General features: G+C 43.7%; 1 protein-coding gene across 17 annotated transcripts in view; it reads left to right on the plus strand.

Moving 5' to 3' along the window:
* Positions 1-4,065: 4,065 nt before the first annotated feature.
* The window catches only part of TRAF3 (TNF receptor associated factor 3), a 73,728-nt gene continuing 59,595 nt past the window's right edge, over positions 4,066-18,198 (plus strand). For 8 of the 17 annotated variants that reach the window (XM_052783222.1, XM_052783236.1, XM_052783238.1 and 5 more), the window contains exons 1-3: positions 4,066-4,206; positions 4,492-4,629; positions 5,375-5,430. The gene's annotated coding sequence lies outside the window, so the exon portion shown is untranslated. The remainder of the gene's footprint in view (positions 4,207-4,491; positions 4,630-5,374; positions 5,431-18,198) is intronic. The other 9 variants (XM_052783225.1, XM_052783228.1, XM_052783229.1 and 6 more) reach the window with 4 other exon arrangements.

Here is an 18,198-nt window from a genome sequence, read left to right on the forward strand (position 1 = left end):
GGCAGGGGGAAAAAAGGCAAAACAGTACTTTGCAAGGCTCACCTGAGGGAAGAGGTTTTGTTGTGACCCAAATCTGGCAATCAATTCAACCGTACGCCTGTGAGCAAGATGCACCACAAACCACCTGATGATTTAATGTCACCAGTGTCCTTTCTACATCCTGTTTCTGACTAATTTCCAGTGCTTCAGAAGCAGTTGAAAAAACCCTCACAAGCCAAATGCAGATGGGGTAGAGGACCAGAAGAAGCCCTGAAGCTTGGGAATGGTTGAAGTACAATGCCAAAGGTCAGCAGCTCAGTCCCCTTTAAGGCTCCCTTGGACACACCGAAGTATCATGGCCCCAGTTTAAAATAACTTAGGTGCTTGTGCCTAGACTACTGGGTTTTTGCTCCTGGAATGGTTAGAAAGCTTTCCAGTCTAAGTGTCCTCATGACCAATTTATAATCATACACCCTCGTGCTAGTATAATTCTTTAATTTAAATAGTTCTCCTTCCTTGATATTTACTGTTTGAATGTATTTACAGTGAATCATCATGCTGTTTTGGCTTCATTTGGCTAGTTAAGGAAGCAAAGCTTGCTTGCTTGCAGCTCCTGTTCAATGCAATCTCCGCTCCCCCGCCACCCCAGTATTCCTCTTCTGCACCTGTGGTGACCTGAGTCAATCTTCTCTGATTGTAAGTCACGAGAACGGGACATAATTTTCCAAAGAAGGGTCCTAAGTAAAGCTGTATTAATACTTCCCTCTCTCTACTAAAAATACCCTACTTCGTGCATCATAGACTCACATAAGCCTTTTCCACAGCTATTCCCACTGGCAGCTCACAGTCATTTTCTCATAGAGGAATTCACCCATATAGTAAGGTCAGATGAGTAGGCCTAAGGCTATCAGCATCACCACCTTTCTCCTTTCACTATAGAGTGTTTTAGGCACAGGGTACTACTACTAAGCTTGAACAAAGCCTTGCTTTGGCAATTGTAATTTCCTTTACCAGCTTCTTTCAATATCTCTGGGTAAAAATCATCTTTGGGTTCCTCTGTCCTGTCAGCCTCACAAATTTCCTCCATTTCTCTAAGTTTGCTGTTCTGTGATTCCAAGCCTTAGACAAAGATCTACATTTCTCCCTCTTGCAGTTTAACATAAGCTGCATTAGTCCGTGATCACTCAGTTCAAGATTATTTTCAATACTACGGCCTTCTACAAGGTCCTTGCCACTTATTAATACTAGGCCTAAAATAGCATCCTCTTTCATGGACTCAGTCCCTGTTTGCTTGAGAAATCAGGTTTCTATGACACTCGAGAACATTTAAGCCCTACTATTTCCCAGTGGTATTTTCCAGTCTGTTTCTGAGAAATTATAGTTTTCCATAATCACATGATATTCGCTTTTCTATATCTTCCCCATAGCTTTTGGAGATAACTATCCCTGTCCAAGTTTGTAATGGATTACCATCCTTCTCTCAGTAGATTTTTTTTTTCTTTGCTCTCATGTAATTTTCCAATGTAATGCCCTATTATTTTATTTCTTCAAACCATTTTACTAAAATATAGTGTTACTCCATGGTCTTTGCCATTATTTCTGTTCTAAGCAGCTACCCCTCCAACAACTATATTCTAAACATTACTGCTAAGTGGTGGTGTGCAGCGTGTAGCAGCACCATTGAGACACAGTGTTTCAGGCCCCAGTGAAGACATTGCTTGTAACACGAAATTCCAAACCAGTTAAAGATAAGACATTCGTGACACATCTCACTGTAATAACTGTATTAGAAATCTTTAAAATCTTGTAGTCATGATGTGCAAAAAGAAAAAACCACCAAAGCACTTGAAACGGTAGATATTGCATTAGATCAATGCTTTATCCCTTTGGCTACAGACATTTTTAAATGTGGAAAAGCTTCTGACATGTTTTAGATGGTATAAGAATTTGTTTTCTCTTTTTAGGGAAGAATACATTAATATAGCTGCTAGAGCTACAGGCACTGGAATCCTGTTATGTTTTTTTCCTTTTTTTTTTTTAGGGCAAAACAAGAAGACACATATACAACAGCAAAAAGTGTGGCAAGGAAGGATATTGCAGGTTTGTCTCTGATAGAAACTTATTTGCAGCCTTGCTGCTGGAGAAATCCAGGCTTGGTGCACAGCCCTATCAGCTGGTCCAGAGCTAAGCAATCTTGAACAAGTGATGGGAACATTTAAGACATCGGTCTTAGATTGTTTTTCTGATCGCAGGTTCACGGCATCATTTCAAAAGACGCAGTTGTCTTGACAGCTAAACCAGCCTCTTACTGGGGACAGCAGCAAAAGGCGGGAGAGATAGAGGGGGGGAGAGAGAGAAAGCAGAGAAGTGGGATGAGGAAAAAACCAGCACACAAGGTGGGAATGAGCAGTGCGAGCCAAGCTTCGTATTTTAGGGGCTGGTGAGGACACAGCCGGAGCTAGAGATGTTTGGTTTTGCAAGGGCAGGTTAGCGTGGGCGTTACAGAGTTCCGTGGGATGAAGACCGAAGAGGGTCAGGATGGATTTCGCGACGCGGGGAGATGCTGTAAGCGGCAACTATGACGCAAAGCTTGTCCGTTCAGGATCATGCATCCAACTGTTCCTCCCTAGTGATCCCTCGATAAACAACGTCCAAAAAGGATGGTGACCTCATCCCACTGAAATTAGCCAAACACCACACATTTCTCCGTGTTCAGCTCCGCACATTCCTTACAGCTCCGGCTCTCCCGGCTCCCTGACCTACCAGCCCCACCGCTGCTCCCGGAGCTCCGAAGGCCCCTGTGCGGCAATTCCTCCAACCGACCCCAGCCCGCGCTGCCGCCGGCTCCGGCCGAGCCCCCCCGGCTCCGGCCGAGCCCCCCCCGGCTCCGGCCAAGCCCCCCGCATCCCTTCTGCGCCAGAGCCGCCCCCCCGCCCGCCCCCCCCCCAGCAGCCCGGTGAGGCCGCTGGGAGATGACAAGCCGCAGAACGCTGCCCCGCGTAAAAGGGAGGCCCGCCGGTACCGGCCGAGCATCTGCCCTGTGAATCAGGACATGCCGAGATACCAGCGGAGCCCGCTGCAGGCATCTATTTAACCCGGCCGCCCGGGGCGACAGGTCCTATGGGGGGTCAGCGTCGCCCCCCTTCCCCCGCCGCCGGGAGAGCCCTCTGTGGAGGGGGGACGGGTGCCTCTCGCACCTCCGCGCCTTCGGGGAAGGGAACACACCCCCCGCCCCGCCGGCCGGTGACTCGGGGCTGCCACCCACGGTCGGGGCCACCTACGGTGGGCTGCTCCCCGCCTGCGGCCGGCCCGGGCCTCCCTGAGGCGATCGGCCTCTCCGGGGGGGGGGGGGGGGGGCGAACGGCTCTGGCTCGCTGCTCTTTTCCGATCTTTTCCAGACTCTTCTCCCCCTCCTCTCCCTCCCCCCGCCGCGGTTTTTCCTCCCTCCCCTCTTTCCCCGTGGCATTTTTTTAAATTATTATTATTATTTCAAATAAAGGCTATTGTGTTCGAGGCGAGCCTTTGTGCGGGGTTGCTCGCACCCCCCTCGGGGCGGAGAGGGGAAAGCAAGCGGCTCTCCGCCGCGCCGATCCCTCTCTCCCGGCGCCCCGCGTCCCGCCGCCATCCCCCGCGCCCTTCTCTTCCTCAGCGCTCCCGCCCTTCCCCCAGTGCCCAAACGGTCGGGCCGGCGCAGCAACGCCCGCCCTCAGGCCGAGCCCCCGCAGCGGCGGGGCGAGCCTCGGCACGGCTACCCCGGCACCACCCCCCGCCCCGAGCGGGACGCGCCGTCTCCTCACAGCCCACCCCGCGCCCCCTTCGCCGCTTGTGGAGGGCCGGTAGGCGCCGGGCGGGACGGGCTCCGTCTGCCGGGCGGGGAGCGCGGGGCCCCTTCACCCCGGGCCGTGCCCGCGGCGGCGGCAGCGGCGGCGGGGGGGGGAGGGGGTAACGGCAGCATCAGGTGCAGCCGGGGCAGGCGGGCAGGGCAGGCCCGGCCCCCGGTTGCCGCCTGCGCGCTGAGCGGCTCAGCCGGGCCCGCCCCTCGGTGTGTGAGGAGGAGCCGGGAGAGCAGCGGGCTTCGCCGGGGATTTCCAGCCTGAGCGGGCGGGAGAGGAAGTGCGGGGCGGGGGGAGACGGCGCAGAGCGGCAGGGACTTTCCGTCGGGCTGGCGGTCGCCTTCGCCGGGCTCCAGCTGCCGCCCGCCGCCCCGCTCCCCTCACACGCTCGCAGGTAGGGCGTCCGCGGGGCTCGGCGCGCCCCGGGGAGCGGCGCGGTGAGGCGGCGAAGGCGGGGGGGGGGGGGGGGGGAGTGGGGGGGGCGCTTCACCGCCGCCGTGGCGGCGGCGGCTCCCGCTCGGGGCTCCGGCACCGGCCGGGTTCGCTTGCCCACACGGGCTCCCTGGGCAGAGGGACGGGGCCGGGCGGGCGGCGAGAGCTGGGCGGGTGGGGGTGCTCCCGCGGAGCCGGCGGGGGGCAAGGTGGCGGCGCGGCGCTGATACGAGGCATCTGCTACCAGGCAGGGGCCGAGCGCGCTTCACCCGCAGCCTGTTGCCGGGACCTTGGCGGCGGCTGGTGCCCGGGGATAGATCAGCCCCCGGCGGGGGCGGCGTGGACTCTGCCTGCCCGGACGCACTCGCACTCCAGGGCTTTGCAGGTGCCCCCTTTTCACTTACTTATTTCTGCCTCCCCTCCTCCCTCCCTCCTCTCCTCTTGCTTTCTCCCCCCTCCGCCCCGCGGTGTGTGTGTGTATGTGCGTGTCGGGGAGGGAAGGAGAAGAGAGGGGAGGCCGGCCGGCAGGCCGGAGCGGAGCCGTGCGGCAGCGGGCGGGCGGACGGCGCGGCGGCGCTTGCGGCGTTTGATGTGTCGTTTGAATGCAGAAGCCTCGCTCCGCTCCTGGCTCCCTCCATATGCAGTGCTGGGGGCGGGCCGACGGCCTTTAAAGGGGCACTGCCGGCAGCCGCCGCGGCTGGGAGCCGAGCGCGGGGCCCCCCGCAACTTTGCGCCTCCCGAGGCTGCCCTCTGCGGCGGCTCCGGCTCGGCTCGGCTCGGCTCTGCGCCGCCGTGGCGGTGCCTGCGCCGGCGGCCGCTCGGCTCCCGTGCGATGGGGACTTCGGCGGCCGCCGCCGCCGCCGGGGAAAATCCGGTGCCGTTGGTACGGAGCTGGCCCTAATCGGTGCGGAAGGAGTTATATTTGTGTAAAGTCTGTCTGCCGACGACGGCCCTGCGCTATAAGCCCGTCTGCCTGGCGTGAGCGGAAAGAAAAGTGTTTTGTTTTCACGCCATTCATTTTATGCGCTGATTCGCGACACCGCGTTTTAATACGTTAAATTAACTACCGTGTTGTAGGTTAGAAAAAATAACGAGTGTTTAAAAGTTTATACTGAGTCATTCCTCTGCAGATGAACCTATGACTGACTCATAATTTGAGAACTGCAGTGGCTTGTAAAATAGGAAGGTAAGGCATTTACATCTTGATTTATTTGTATCTTCAACTGTCTAAGATATGAATTTTCTGCGGAAAAACAAGAGAAACGGTATTAATGCTGAAGAGGCACGATCTCATGTTCTGCCGATCGGAGCTCGTCTGTGACGTGAAACACTGTATGTGCACCTCTGTGTGGATCTTTACCATGCTTTAGGACGTTTTTCATCTTTTTCTGTTTCTGTAGTAGTAAATTGTGGGAAGTTCCAGTGATACAATTTGAAATTTGCAGTCTTCTTGGGTCGGTGACTTCTGTAGCTTGTTGAGACCTAACCGAGCCTTGTATATTGTAATTTGTGCGGTTTTTATTTCTTCAGTAGAACTGTGTGTTTTTCCTTGCAGGCTTGTCCTGTAGAATGCGCATAGCATTATTGAGCACTAATCTGAACTTGCATTCATAGACTGAAAAGGAGTTTAGTGTATGATGTGAAGGTGTACTAGTGGTATTTAGCTTAGGCAAATGCAATAGTGTAATTTGGAATAGTTTGTAAAAATCTGTATTTAAAATAGCTACTGACTTGCAGGGAAGCCTGGATTTAAAGGCTACACTGATTGTTAGAGTTAGAACTAAGAGATCATAGCATATGCTGTATGTTGCTCTTTAAAATGAGCCATTTGGCTAAACGTGTCTATAAATGGCAATCCATACACACCATGTATGGATTAACGTAGATGTAAATGTTATTAATTGTGATTAGGGAGAGGGGTTTTGTTTTAAGGTGAGAAATACTGAACATTTTGACTGAATCAAAGGTTTTTTTATGGTTGAACTGGGAAACCCCTTGTCATAAAGCTTGATAACGGAAACATTGATGTTTCATGACTTTGGGCATTGCAAGCAGACGGCACTATGAGGTTATAAAAGTTGCTTTGTTCCAACGTGAAAATGGTAGGTGTTTTACTGAAATATGACTTGATGAGAAGCTTCCAATAATAGCTGGACCTAGAATATAGAAAGGTAAGGTGCATTCAGTAGCCAAGCAAATTAATTCTAATCAAAAAAGGGTGCTAAATGACTCAGTCTTTAGGCTTTCCTGAAGTCCTTCTGCAATTAAGTTTGATGATACCAATTTTGAGAAGCCATTCTTGTATGGATTCAGAGAATTTGATCATCGTGTAAGCATATTTACTGTTGGTATCTTGGAAAACTGTGCAAGATGACAGTAGTTAGCATCAGTGACAAAAAATTCTTTATGAAGTCTTACCAGTCCATGCTAATAGAGTTTGTCTTCTAAACGATTTCAAGATCTCATTGTATTTTAGATCTTTACGTTGTTCTTGACCATAATGAAAAGTTTAAGTGAGAGAAGAGGAACATGTTTTTTCAATACTGAAGTCCAGCTGTTCTGTTAGTAGGTATGTCAATGCTAAAAATGCGAAAAGCCAGAAATCTTAATTTTTAACTTCTGTTGTTAAATCACTGGAACATAAATACGTTGATAAGTAGATGATCAAAGTTCTGCAGATGGAAAGGCGGTTTAAAAATAGGAATGACTTAAATCTACTCCAATATCTTAAACTGGCTTTGTATGAATAGATATTGCAAGAATAACACGTTTTGATCTCTGATATGTTAGATGATGCAATAACTGGATTTCATTAGTTTTTTTATTATAATAGTGTTTCTTAATTGAAGGTGCCGAATCTTATAATGTCTGAAGACTGCTCATTACACGTTGGTTTCAGATGTCTGTGCTCTTGTGCACAGTTTCTTTAAAGAATTGCCAAGGCTTCATTTTTATTTATTTTTTTTTATGCCTGTGGGTGGGTACTTTCTGAATGTGATGCTTGTATTTGAAACCTCCTGGCATTTTTGGCGTATGGCTCAGGAATACCAAAAGTGGTACGAGAGAGTGAAATTGGAGATTTCAAGATGTGGTATGGGGAAAAGAAGGCAAGGGAGGGAGAGTTCTGTATTTTTGTGCAACAGAATAAAGGTGTGATTGTAGCACAAGAGGTAGTGCTGTAGTCATGCTAGGTTTTATGTTATACTTTTTAACCTGTGGTGGTGAAGTGGTGACATAGAAACAGCAGTGAAGGGCTGGCAAAGAGAGTGTAACTGGTCTCCCAGCTCTGCCTGCTGGAAGCCCCTACCCTCATAAATGAATAGTTTAAAGCCAGTATGCGTTTGTTTTGACAAATCACAAACACATTTCATTTTTTCTATGCCTTTATTTTAAGGTAGAAAGAGAAAGGACTAGAGAATTGGAAGGAAAGGGGTGGCAACTTACAATGAAAGATCATGAGGTGTCTGCAAAGTAGGAAGAGGTGCTCCTCTTCTTCTAATGGGAAAGAAGAGAAAAGAAAATAAAGACAAAAAAGCCCCTAGAAAATGAGTAAGGAATGTATACAGTAGAAAGATCTTAGAACTTATGGAGAAAATAAGGCAAAAGATTATTTGGTATTGGGAATTGATAGAGAGAGAGAGTCTTTGAGGGTGTTTTCTTCCTGGAGATCTTTTCTACTGGAGCACTGACAGCAAAGTATCGTTGCCACTGTGAGTTCAGTTGCTACTGACTGTTGGCTTTGTAACTAGGTTAACAGGGTGACTGTCTCTAAAATTATATACAACAACTGTAGGTCACTAATCCTCTCCACCTCCCCCAAAATGTTAAGCTTTTGATTTCCATGCTGTTGTTCTTCCCTGCTGCTTTACTCTGCATGTGTAAAGTGTGACTTTAGTAGAATTCCACATTCTGCAGTTCATCTAGTCAGGGGCAGCATGGGAAGTGAAGTCTCAACACATTTGTAGTGTTGGACATGTGTGACAGCCTCCATCCCTGGCTCCCTCCTTGTACTGAAAATTGGGGTGTTGTGTACTTTGATGTCAAGACTGAATTTTTGCAAGTTGCAGACATTAGAATTGCAATGGGCATAGCAGGAATGCTTTAAGTTAGAATGCTTCATAGTTCCAGTATTATTTTCTATAGTATCATAAAATGATCATTTATGAAATAGATTTCTCTGATGTATAGTGGAAACATTCTGTAGATTATTTACAATGATAAAAATTGCTAATAATTCTGTAGTATAGTTTAAATGCTCTGAAGTACATCATATCCTTTCACATATGGTATATGTAGCAAATGCTTCAGTCAAAAACATTAGTGAAAAGTCATGAAACTTCTATTTTACATGCTTTAATGATGACTGTCTGGAAGCTCATAATTAGAAAAATTTAACATTTAGAGTAATACTGAACTTTTGTCTAACTTTGTGGGTTTTGCATTATATGAAAAACATATTTTTGTAAATAAAGTAAGATATTCCCACTCAAGACAAGCTTGAAATGCCATGAGTCTTTACAGCTTTCTTGGGCGTCTAGCAAAAAGAGTTATTTTGATTTGGTCTGTCTTGAAAAGCATGTTGCAGATGCTACTGTAAGATAAGAATTGCCTTCCTGGCTGCCACTTCATTCCTGCAAGCTTTGACATCTATCAAGAAAGAGAAGATGGTCCATTGAAGATACCAGTGTGAAATCTAGGAGACCTGGAGGCTGGGGTTTTTTTGTTGTTGTTGTTGTTCCTGTAGATGTGTGTACTGTAAGTCATTCAGTTAGGGCCAAACTGACAAGGGGCTTTGATGTTGCATTGTGGAGTGATGTGACATCATGCCTGAGTCCCAAGGGCAGAAGGGGGATTCCAATCCAAGTTTCCTACTTCCCTGGGGAGTACTCTCATCATCAAGCCACAGGCCAGTTAAGAGTAGTGTCACTTCCTTCTCTTGTAACTCTTCTGCTATGCCAGGAATAATCAAAACTCAGTGTGCCTGAGAAACAGAGCAAGAGGAAGCATGGTGTCTCAGTCAAGCAGTTAGGACAATTACCAGGATGAGGAAAGATACATAGTCTGTTGATGCTTCTTCCACTGCTGTTTCATTTATTGTTTTCTGGTGCATTTGAACTTGATGTTGAGATGCTTGCTGAGGTGATCAACCTTGTCAAGACAGATGTTTCCTTAAGCATAGAAGATGTGTTGGGGAAGAAGAGTACTGATACTTGGGTGCTGCTTGGGTTAGGTGGTAGCTGACTGGAAGTTCTAAGAATAACTTCGATGCAGCTAGTGGCTTATGTGCGTCTGGCTTTTGGCTCCATATACAGACCATTTTCCTGGTCTGTAATAAAATGGGAATAGTGGAGCTTTCCTGCAAACTGAGGACACAAAAATGATGAGGTGCTGAGACCCAGCAGGGTGGTATAAGCGTCATCTGTTGATAAATGAAATGAATTGCAAGTGCCATGTAGAGGCATCCTGTTCTGTCTCCTCTACAGCATTGTACCATTCTGCACTGTCAGCATCGTGGGACAGGAAACAGTATTTGCTTCACACTCTTCCCTTGTTGTGTACAGCAAGCATGCAGTGCTATATGAAGCTGAGTGTGCATGACAGAATTTGACAGTGGTAGCTGTTCTGGTGCTTGTACTTGTTCCCAACTTTCTGCTTTGGATGTTCTAGAAAAGTAACATTTTCTTATTCTATGGAACCAGCTTACATGATAAATGTGCCTAAAATAACTTCCTAACAGTTCATAAACCAAACTTTGGCAATGTAAATGGATTTTGTTTTGTAAGCTCATCCATGTACTTGAGAGAGGGAGATAATGAGAACAATTATTTGAGGTTTTATAATGGCGATCTTGTGTACTGTACCAGTTTGACTATGCCCTCTCTCTGTCTTTCTACGGAGAGGAACCTTCTGAAAGTAGGTTGCCTTGCATGTTGTCGCTTCTAACTTAATGACTTGCAGATGTAAGTCTTGATTTTGCATTGGAAGTATAGCCTTACAATTTTCATTCAACTTGTTCTTGTTTTAATCTTTAAACCATCCCAAGTGACTCCTCTTTCTGCATTTTATGCTCTTCAGCTACTAATGGAATGCTTTTGTCCATGATGTGCTTCTCTTCCATCTTAAGTTGTTTGGCCAAACAGTATAAATGGTCTTAATTTCTCAAGCTTGTTCCTCTGATTCTTAGAAGTGGCTTAATTTGAACTGCTTTCAGTCAGATCTCTTGTAATTTTAAAGTTGTTAAGGGATAACTTTTATTCCAAGGTGGTTTCATCCTTGCACTTGAGCAGTGACAGCATTTTCCCCTTTACTTCAATTTACATCACTTTTCTCTTGAAATATTTGTTTCCAGGCTTGTACTTACTTTCACACCTGGCTAATAATTTTTATCTGCAAATCCACTTTTCTTTGACCTCTCTGTAGCTACCTGCTTCTTTGATTCCCTCTCCACCCCACCTCCCACTCCACGTGAATTAACAGACTCTTCCAGGTCACTAAAGATGGTCTAAAATGTACCCTACTATTGTCTGAAGTACACGTCTTTAAATCTACACTTGCGCTCTCATTCCATCCTTTTTACTGTCCTCTTTTCTGTTCAGCACAACATCCTTGAGAGAGGAGTATTGTGCTTTTGCCTGGAAATGTTTTTATTGTTGTGGTTGAACCTGATCAGGATACCAGTTCTACATTCAGTAGGTGCCAAAGGTAAAGTGCTTGTGGTTGTAAAATGACATGTTCTCAAAATGTCATTTGGCTGACAGTTTGAGTAGAAGGAAGTTGGATAACTAAATAAGTGAAGGCTGCTGATTTGCATATGTGCAAAATCTAGCAGTTCTGTAGCAGTTTTAGAACCCTTTGATGCAGTAATATTTTCATTGCCTTCTAAAACTTAGCATTTTGGGGGGAAAAAAAGAAAGGATTTGAGCTAACTTCATTTGAAGTTAATAATATGTATTATCACTTGAAGTCAGCAGTATCTTTTCTGTCTGTTTTCCATCAGGAGTTGAATCATGTTTCTATCTACAGAATCTCGGTGTGCTATATTTCAGATTAGCAAATATGTCTTACTACTCACCCATGGTGTCAATATGTAGTGGAAAACCAATGGATCCTATGTTGCAGTTCAGCTAGTAGATATTGCTGTTGTGTTGCTCATACTGTTTGGCAGGGGTTTTTGTGTCTGTGTTATAGCAAGGTGTTTTGACACTTTTTTGGAGCATGTGCAGAAGAATGCTCTTGGCAATCTCTAGGAAGATAAAACAAGTTTATTGTTATTTGCGTGTTGTACTTCACCAGCTATTTTTCAATACCTGGGACCATAAATTTCCCTTATTCCTCTTTCTTTCTTACAAATTCCTTAAAACTTCACTTTCATTTTGAAAAGGATTATTTAGACATGCAACTTCCAGTATTTTGGCCAGCAAGATTTTGAGGGAGTTTTGGGGGATTTACTCGGTTGGTTGGTTGTATGGGTTTTGGGGTTTTTTGTGTTTGGTTTGTTTGGTTTTTTTTTGTTGTGTTTTTTTGTTTGTTTGTTTGCTTTGTTGTTGTGTGGTAGGTTTGTTTGGGTTTTTTTTGTTTGTTTGGTTGGTTTTGGTATTTTTTTTTTTTTTTTAAAGAAAGATTGAGGACAAGCAAATAAATACCCACGCACTGCATTCTGTGTATTTTTGCTGAGGACATTCTCTCAAAATAAATGAGGAAGAAGCTTGGAATTGTCCTGTTTGTATAAAGCAAGCTGTTTGTACATATAGCCAAAATATGATGCTGTATTTTTTCAGAATTATTTACTAAGACTTCTGGTGTATTTTTTGGTTTTTTTTTTTAATATGAACTCTCAATGTATTAGTTGACTGTTCTGAGATGAGATAGAGTGGACAGATGTTGAAAGTCCTTTGAGCTATACATAAAAAGGCAGTTATTCCAGAATAAGAGTGTCCATATGTCGAGTTAATTGGAAAAGTTCAAAGTAGTTGAACCCTTACTTGCAATGTTGTGATTTATATAAAGAACAAGGAGGACAAAATGCAGTGAGGAAAAAATACTACTTCTTATAGATCGATTTTGTACATAAGTTCTGTCATGTTTGTTTGCATGAGAAAATGTTTATGACATAAATAGTGGAAGTTGACAACAGTCATCATGCTACATGCTTTACTGATGCTTACCATAATTTGCTACCCATCTCCCATAGTATGTTTTGTAGCAGAAGTGCAACCTGAAGATGTCTTGGAATGCTTAACTTCATCTTAAGCAGATGTAGGTAGTGACTTCTGTTGCTATGGTTAAGGTCCAGGTTTCTCCATATCCCTTACGCTTCAGAGGTACTGACATCTCTGTTTTGCTTTCAGAGCGAAAGTTTAAACATGCTTAAGGTAACTGTTTTTATTTTTAAGCTGGCATTGCTGCTTCACAGTTACTGTTTTGGTTTTTTTTGTTTTGTTTTGTTTTTTTTTTAAAAAGGTGTTTCTAACTAAAATCTTACTAAAATTTTATCTCCTGGTTAAACAAATATCCTGTTGTACTTAATAAATTTGTATGTGAATGTAATGTCTGTGAGGGGGAAAAGGGACTGTCTGTTGTCTATGGAGAAATGATTTGGCTTCTCTTGTAGCTAATCAGTTTTTATAGGGTATTAAATAGGCCATGTGTTAAAGTATCAGTTGTTAACACCTCCAAAATAAAATGTTTGTCATGTTAAAGAAGGGGAAAAATTGGTAAGCTCTCCATTAGATGGTGCTGCTGGGATTGAAATATTTATATACCTAATGGAAGTAGACCTCTGCTGAGAACTGTTTTCATGGCTGTATTTTATTTTTTTTATTTTTTTTTTTAAAGGACTTCTCTTTAAAATACTTTCCAAAGGCAGGGATACATGCAAACTTGTTGTTTGGTTTTTTTGTTTGTTTGTTGTTTTTTTTTTTTTTTAGTCTGAAATGAATAGATAAGGTACTAAAGAGACAGGCTGTCTCCATGGGAAGGAGGTATGGAAGAAATAAATCATAGGCTTTTTGCATGGGTGATTTAGACTTTAGCAGCTGCCTCTGTTGTCGCTCTCATCTGTTTTAAGTGTTGACTCTGTGTTATGTTCGTGCCCTGCCATCATGTAGATGGGGATACTGCAGTATTAAAGAAATATATTGTCAAGAAATACTTGATTTAAAAATCCAGAAATTATTTAGACTGACTGTTATAGCAATAACACCCTCATGAATCTAGTATTTGAGTTCCTGTCATCTTGATGACCCTTTTCCACTACCATTTCTTTTTAAAGAGCAGTGTTTTAACTTAAATACATTATGATAGTATTCCTTTGCCTGAGCCCTGACTCACTAGTGATTTTTAGAAAAACTTAAGGGAACAAAGATGGTGCCTTACACACAGAGGCACTGAGTAGCATCTTAAATGCTGTAGGTGATCCCAGATGGTCTGAAGTTGATGCTCCAAAAGTGTGCAGTCCATATGGCCAAACCCTTATCTGCCAGTCCTGCGCATGTCTTGGATATTTTAGGGCATCTAAAATTATACTAAACACCCATGATTGGACACCTGACTCGTTCTGCAATAGTTAGAGTTGAAATACATATTATATAAAAAAACATGCATTAGCAAGTGTATTTGTTAAATACTCCTTGCTCTTAGGATTCCTTCACAGATAGCAAGACAAGGTTGCTGAGGTCTTTGAATTCTCCTGCACCACAGGGCTGCAAGTAGAACACCCCCCCCCCCCCCCCCCCCCCCCAAATTTAGAAATGGTATTGGTCAAGAGTGATAGACTTAGTCAGGTTGGGTTCACGAAGCCACAGCTCTCTTCACATTACAAGTAGAAGTAATTTTAGTGTGATTTAAAGAATCAATGTAATTGTGACCAGGTAGCAAAAAAGTTTAGCAGCATTAAATAGCACTGAGCAAGAAATGTAAGAGACAAAATCTTTCTTAAGAAATGGATTTTTATTTTTTTCTTTTGAAGAAGAAGTAACTTGGCAAAAATCTACTTCTTGAGGTTGGAAAGTTTAAATAATTTCACATCCAGCAGTGGGAAGCCTAGCTTAACAGACTTGGCCTGAGTTTAACAGCTGTTGAAGCAGTGCGCAGCAGCCAGTGGACTTCACATGTAATCTTCTGTTTTCAAAAAAAGAAATTGAGAAGTTTGCTAAAATCTTTGTTGACTTTCTAAGCTTGGCCAGGGTTAAAATGTGTGATTGCCAGGTGCTGTTATTTCCCCAAAATCTAGCAGGTTGAAGTAATAGGCAGAGGGATGATTCTTCTTGGTCTTAATCATCCATTTTGGAATAACTCAAATAGGAAAAGTTATCAGTTATGTGATAACTGGAGAAATGGACAAGCTGTTGTGTGAGAGAACTTGGCCATTAGTGTTTTATCAGTTTGCTAATAATAACTTACAGCTTGCTAATAATGACGCTTAAAGGGGCAATTAAAAGATAGCAGTTATGATGTCATCCAGCCATACAATTTCACATCAAATATGGACTTGCTATTCTTCAGTTACTTGATTGGCTTGCTAAGTGAGGCCAAAACTGAAGGTGGAAATGAATTGGGCAAAGTTAGTTGTGCTTGGTCACCTTGAATAGAAAGTCTTGATTCTAACATTGCCATAGGATAGTGTATAGACAGAAGGGAGATAGTATTCTGGGGTCTATTACTATTTAATACTTAAATATTAGCAAAACCTAGCCCTGCTTCTTCCCTCCTACCTCGACTTTCAACTGGTTGTGTTTACAGGCTAAGACTTGGCAATTAACAGGATTTGTCATTGTATTTTGCTGTGCTTAGATTCCAGATGGAGGAATAACTATTGTTCCTGCAGTCAAAATGACATCAACAGCGTATCCCACAGGAATGTTGATCAGAGAGGGCATAGTAAGGACAGTCAGGGAAGAAGTGACAATGTGTTGTAGCATATTAAGGATGCCTATGTTTATTTTTAGGTGTAGAAGCTAATGAGGGGAGGTCTACGGAGTGATAAGAGCAGTATTGTGATAGACCCACCAAAAATGGGTGGGGTGGTAAAGCTTATTTTCTGTTTTAAAAACATACTAAATGAACAAACGATCAAACATGAGATTTGGCGTAAATGAAGGATTTTATTTGCACAGGTATCTTTTGAGAGAGGCGCATGGGACATGCGCTCCTGTGCAAGAATTCATTGATGTACAGGAAAGTTCTTGATAATAAATACGGATGCTTGTCTTGATTTAATGTTGAACAAGAGAGGAAGGAGCTTGTTAAAAAGATGGAAGGAGACAGCTTGTGAAAGATTAACTTGAACTGATAAAATTCAGTATTTCTACGAAGTGAAGGAGGAAGAACAGCAAAATAGAGAAGAACAGCAAAATAAGGACAACAACAAAAATTCAGAAGATTTGTAGGTGAGAAGCCATAGGAAGCATGTTAGAGTCTTAAGAGGAAGGAATTCAGTAGACTTATCTTCTTTTAGGGAACAAACTTCAGTTAGTAATTTTTATTTTCTTTTGCAATGACATGTAGCAACAGACTGTTTTGGCTAAATCAGTACATTGCCAACGATCTGAAATTTGAGAAGAAATTGTATGAATTGAGGTGATAGTATTAAAGATGGGTAAGAAAGAATGGCATAAGTGTGTAGGGAGAAGATTGGAGTGTTTGAGCCATAAAACTAATATTAAACTAACATGGGAGATGAAAGGATAATGAGAAAATGTTTTTCCTATGGTCTCGAGCAGTAAGAGGGCATTGGTCCAGTACCCAATATGGAGGGAAAAGTGACAAAAGTTGATGCCAAGAGAAATGAAGTAATTAATTCTTCTTTCTTCTATCTACTTTAGACGAACCAACTGATATAATGCATAACTCAATTAGCTGTTAACTCTTTCACATCTGTTTGGGATAATTGATTGAGGTTAAATGCAATTCAAAAGGGTTTTTGTACTTGATCTTGTTATTTGTTTTCTGTGATAAAAGTGATGTGAAACTGAGTAATGACATTTATTTTCCAGAAAAATTAGAATAAATGTTTTGTTTAGAAACATCTGCAAGATAACAAAATGATGGTAAGGGCCATTAGAAATTTCTCCACAGTATTTTATCACAATTCTTTCTGTATCCTGATGAAGGGTCTAGGGGCCTGAGGAGAAACAATCTAGTTTAAAAGACATGGCTGCAAAGGTAGCATGCAAGGGATTGGAAAAGCCAGCAGGAAGATGCAGGTAACTGTCATCCTCTTGGGTAGTATTGCCTAGGCATCTGTTTTGGCTCCTGAGATAGTTAAAATTTTCCAACAGTGACTTTAAGGACTGAATAATAGAGAACAAATTTAGTACATTTGCAAATGGATACCAAACTGGGAACCCCTGTAAGTATTCTGGGGAACAGAACTCCAGTTCAGAATGAACAGGCCTTGATGGGGTCAGTGACACTGGGTAGCTCACTGCTCTTAAGTTTTCATATGGCCTACATTTTTCTTGCAACCAAGGAAGCAGCTTCAGTTTCTCTTGTTCTCCTGATTTCAAATACTGAATCCATTTCAAGATGTGATTGAGCTTCAAAGTACTTGGCCTACAGCCTCCTGTATTATCTTAAATGAAATGCCTGAACCTGCTGTTAAGACTAGATGCAATGTGTCAGTCTGGATGCTGTTACCAACACTGAAATGAAATCATGTATTTCCACCGCTCTTAGAGTAGACCCAGAGCTGCAGTGTGCTAGAACTCACTTTGTACCTTGGGTAGTGTTTAAACCACCAGTGAACATGAGTGTTATGTTGTATGATGTTGCGAAGTGAACTGTAAAAACAAAGGAACCCAAGGAGCCGTGTGTGTTGTGGGGTTTTTTTCCTCCTTTTTTTTTTTTTTTTTTTACTACCACAAGCATAGTAAATTCCAAACGAAGAGGTGGGAAGGCCAAATAAAGATGTAGCAATATCTTAATGGCTGTAGTTAGTCACCAGGACTCAAGCATCAGAGCCTATTGCCAAGTATGAGATACAATAGGTAAAATAGAAACAAGAGCATTTTAATAATACATGTTTCTATATGGCCTTATTCCCTGTAAGTGCTCCCTGAGCCTATATGATATGGTCCTTAAACTGCTGTTGTCTCTTTGTTCTTCTGGTCTCTACTCATTTTCCTGTAAATAGAAATGTTTTCTAAGAAACCTTTATTGTTTGCATACAAGTGACTTCTGAGATGCTGTTTCCTTATGGCCTCCAGTGAAACCACCCTACATACCCAGACATTAACTGCAAGAGTAAAGAGGCCAGCATATAATGGCTGTTAATTAGTACAGAACAGTTCAGCTTCCATTGTTCTGAACTAATGTAAGATATTAATCTGTTTTCAATAACTAGGATGAGACTAAGTGGTGACTGGGTCATTCTTTCTGCAGACACTCAAAGACTCATAGAATCATAGAATGATTTGGGTTGGAAGGGACCTTAAAGATCATCTAGTTCCAACCCCCCTGCCATGGGCAGGGACACCTTCCACTAGACCACCTTTGTGGAAGACCACCTTCCACAAAGCCCCGTCCAGCCTGGCCTTGGACACTTCCAGGGATGGGGTATCCACAGCTTCCCTGGGCAACCTGTTCCAGTGCCTCACCACCCTCACAGTGAAGAACTTCTTCCTTACATCTAATCTAAATCTACCCTCTTTCAGTTTAAAGCCATTACCCCTTGTCCTATCACTACATGCCCTTGTAAAAAGTCCCTCTCCAGCTTTCTTGTAGGCCCCCTTCAGGTACTGGAAGGCTGCTGTAAGGTCTCCTTGGAGCCTTCTTTTCTCCAGGCTGAACAACCCCAACTCTCTCAGCCCGTATTCACAGGAAAGGTCCTCCAGTCCTCTGATCACCTCTGTGGCCCTCCTCTGGACTCGCTCCAACAGGTCCATGTCCTTCTTATGTTGGGGGCCCAGAGCTGCATGCAACACTCCAGGTGGGGTCTCACAAGAGTGGAGGGGGA

Source organism: Harpia harpyja, chromosome 3 (genome assembly GCF_026419915.1).
Source record: "Harpia harpyja isolate bHarHar1 chromosome 3, bHarHar1 primary haplotype, whole genome shotgun sequence".
Taxonomy (NCBI): Eukaryota; Metazoa; Chordata; class Aves; order Accipitriformes; family Accipitridae; genus Harpia; species Harpia harpyja.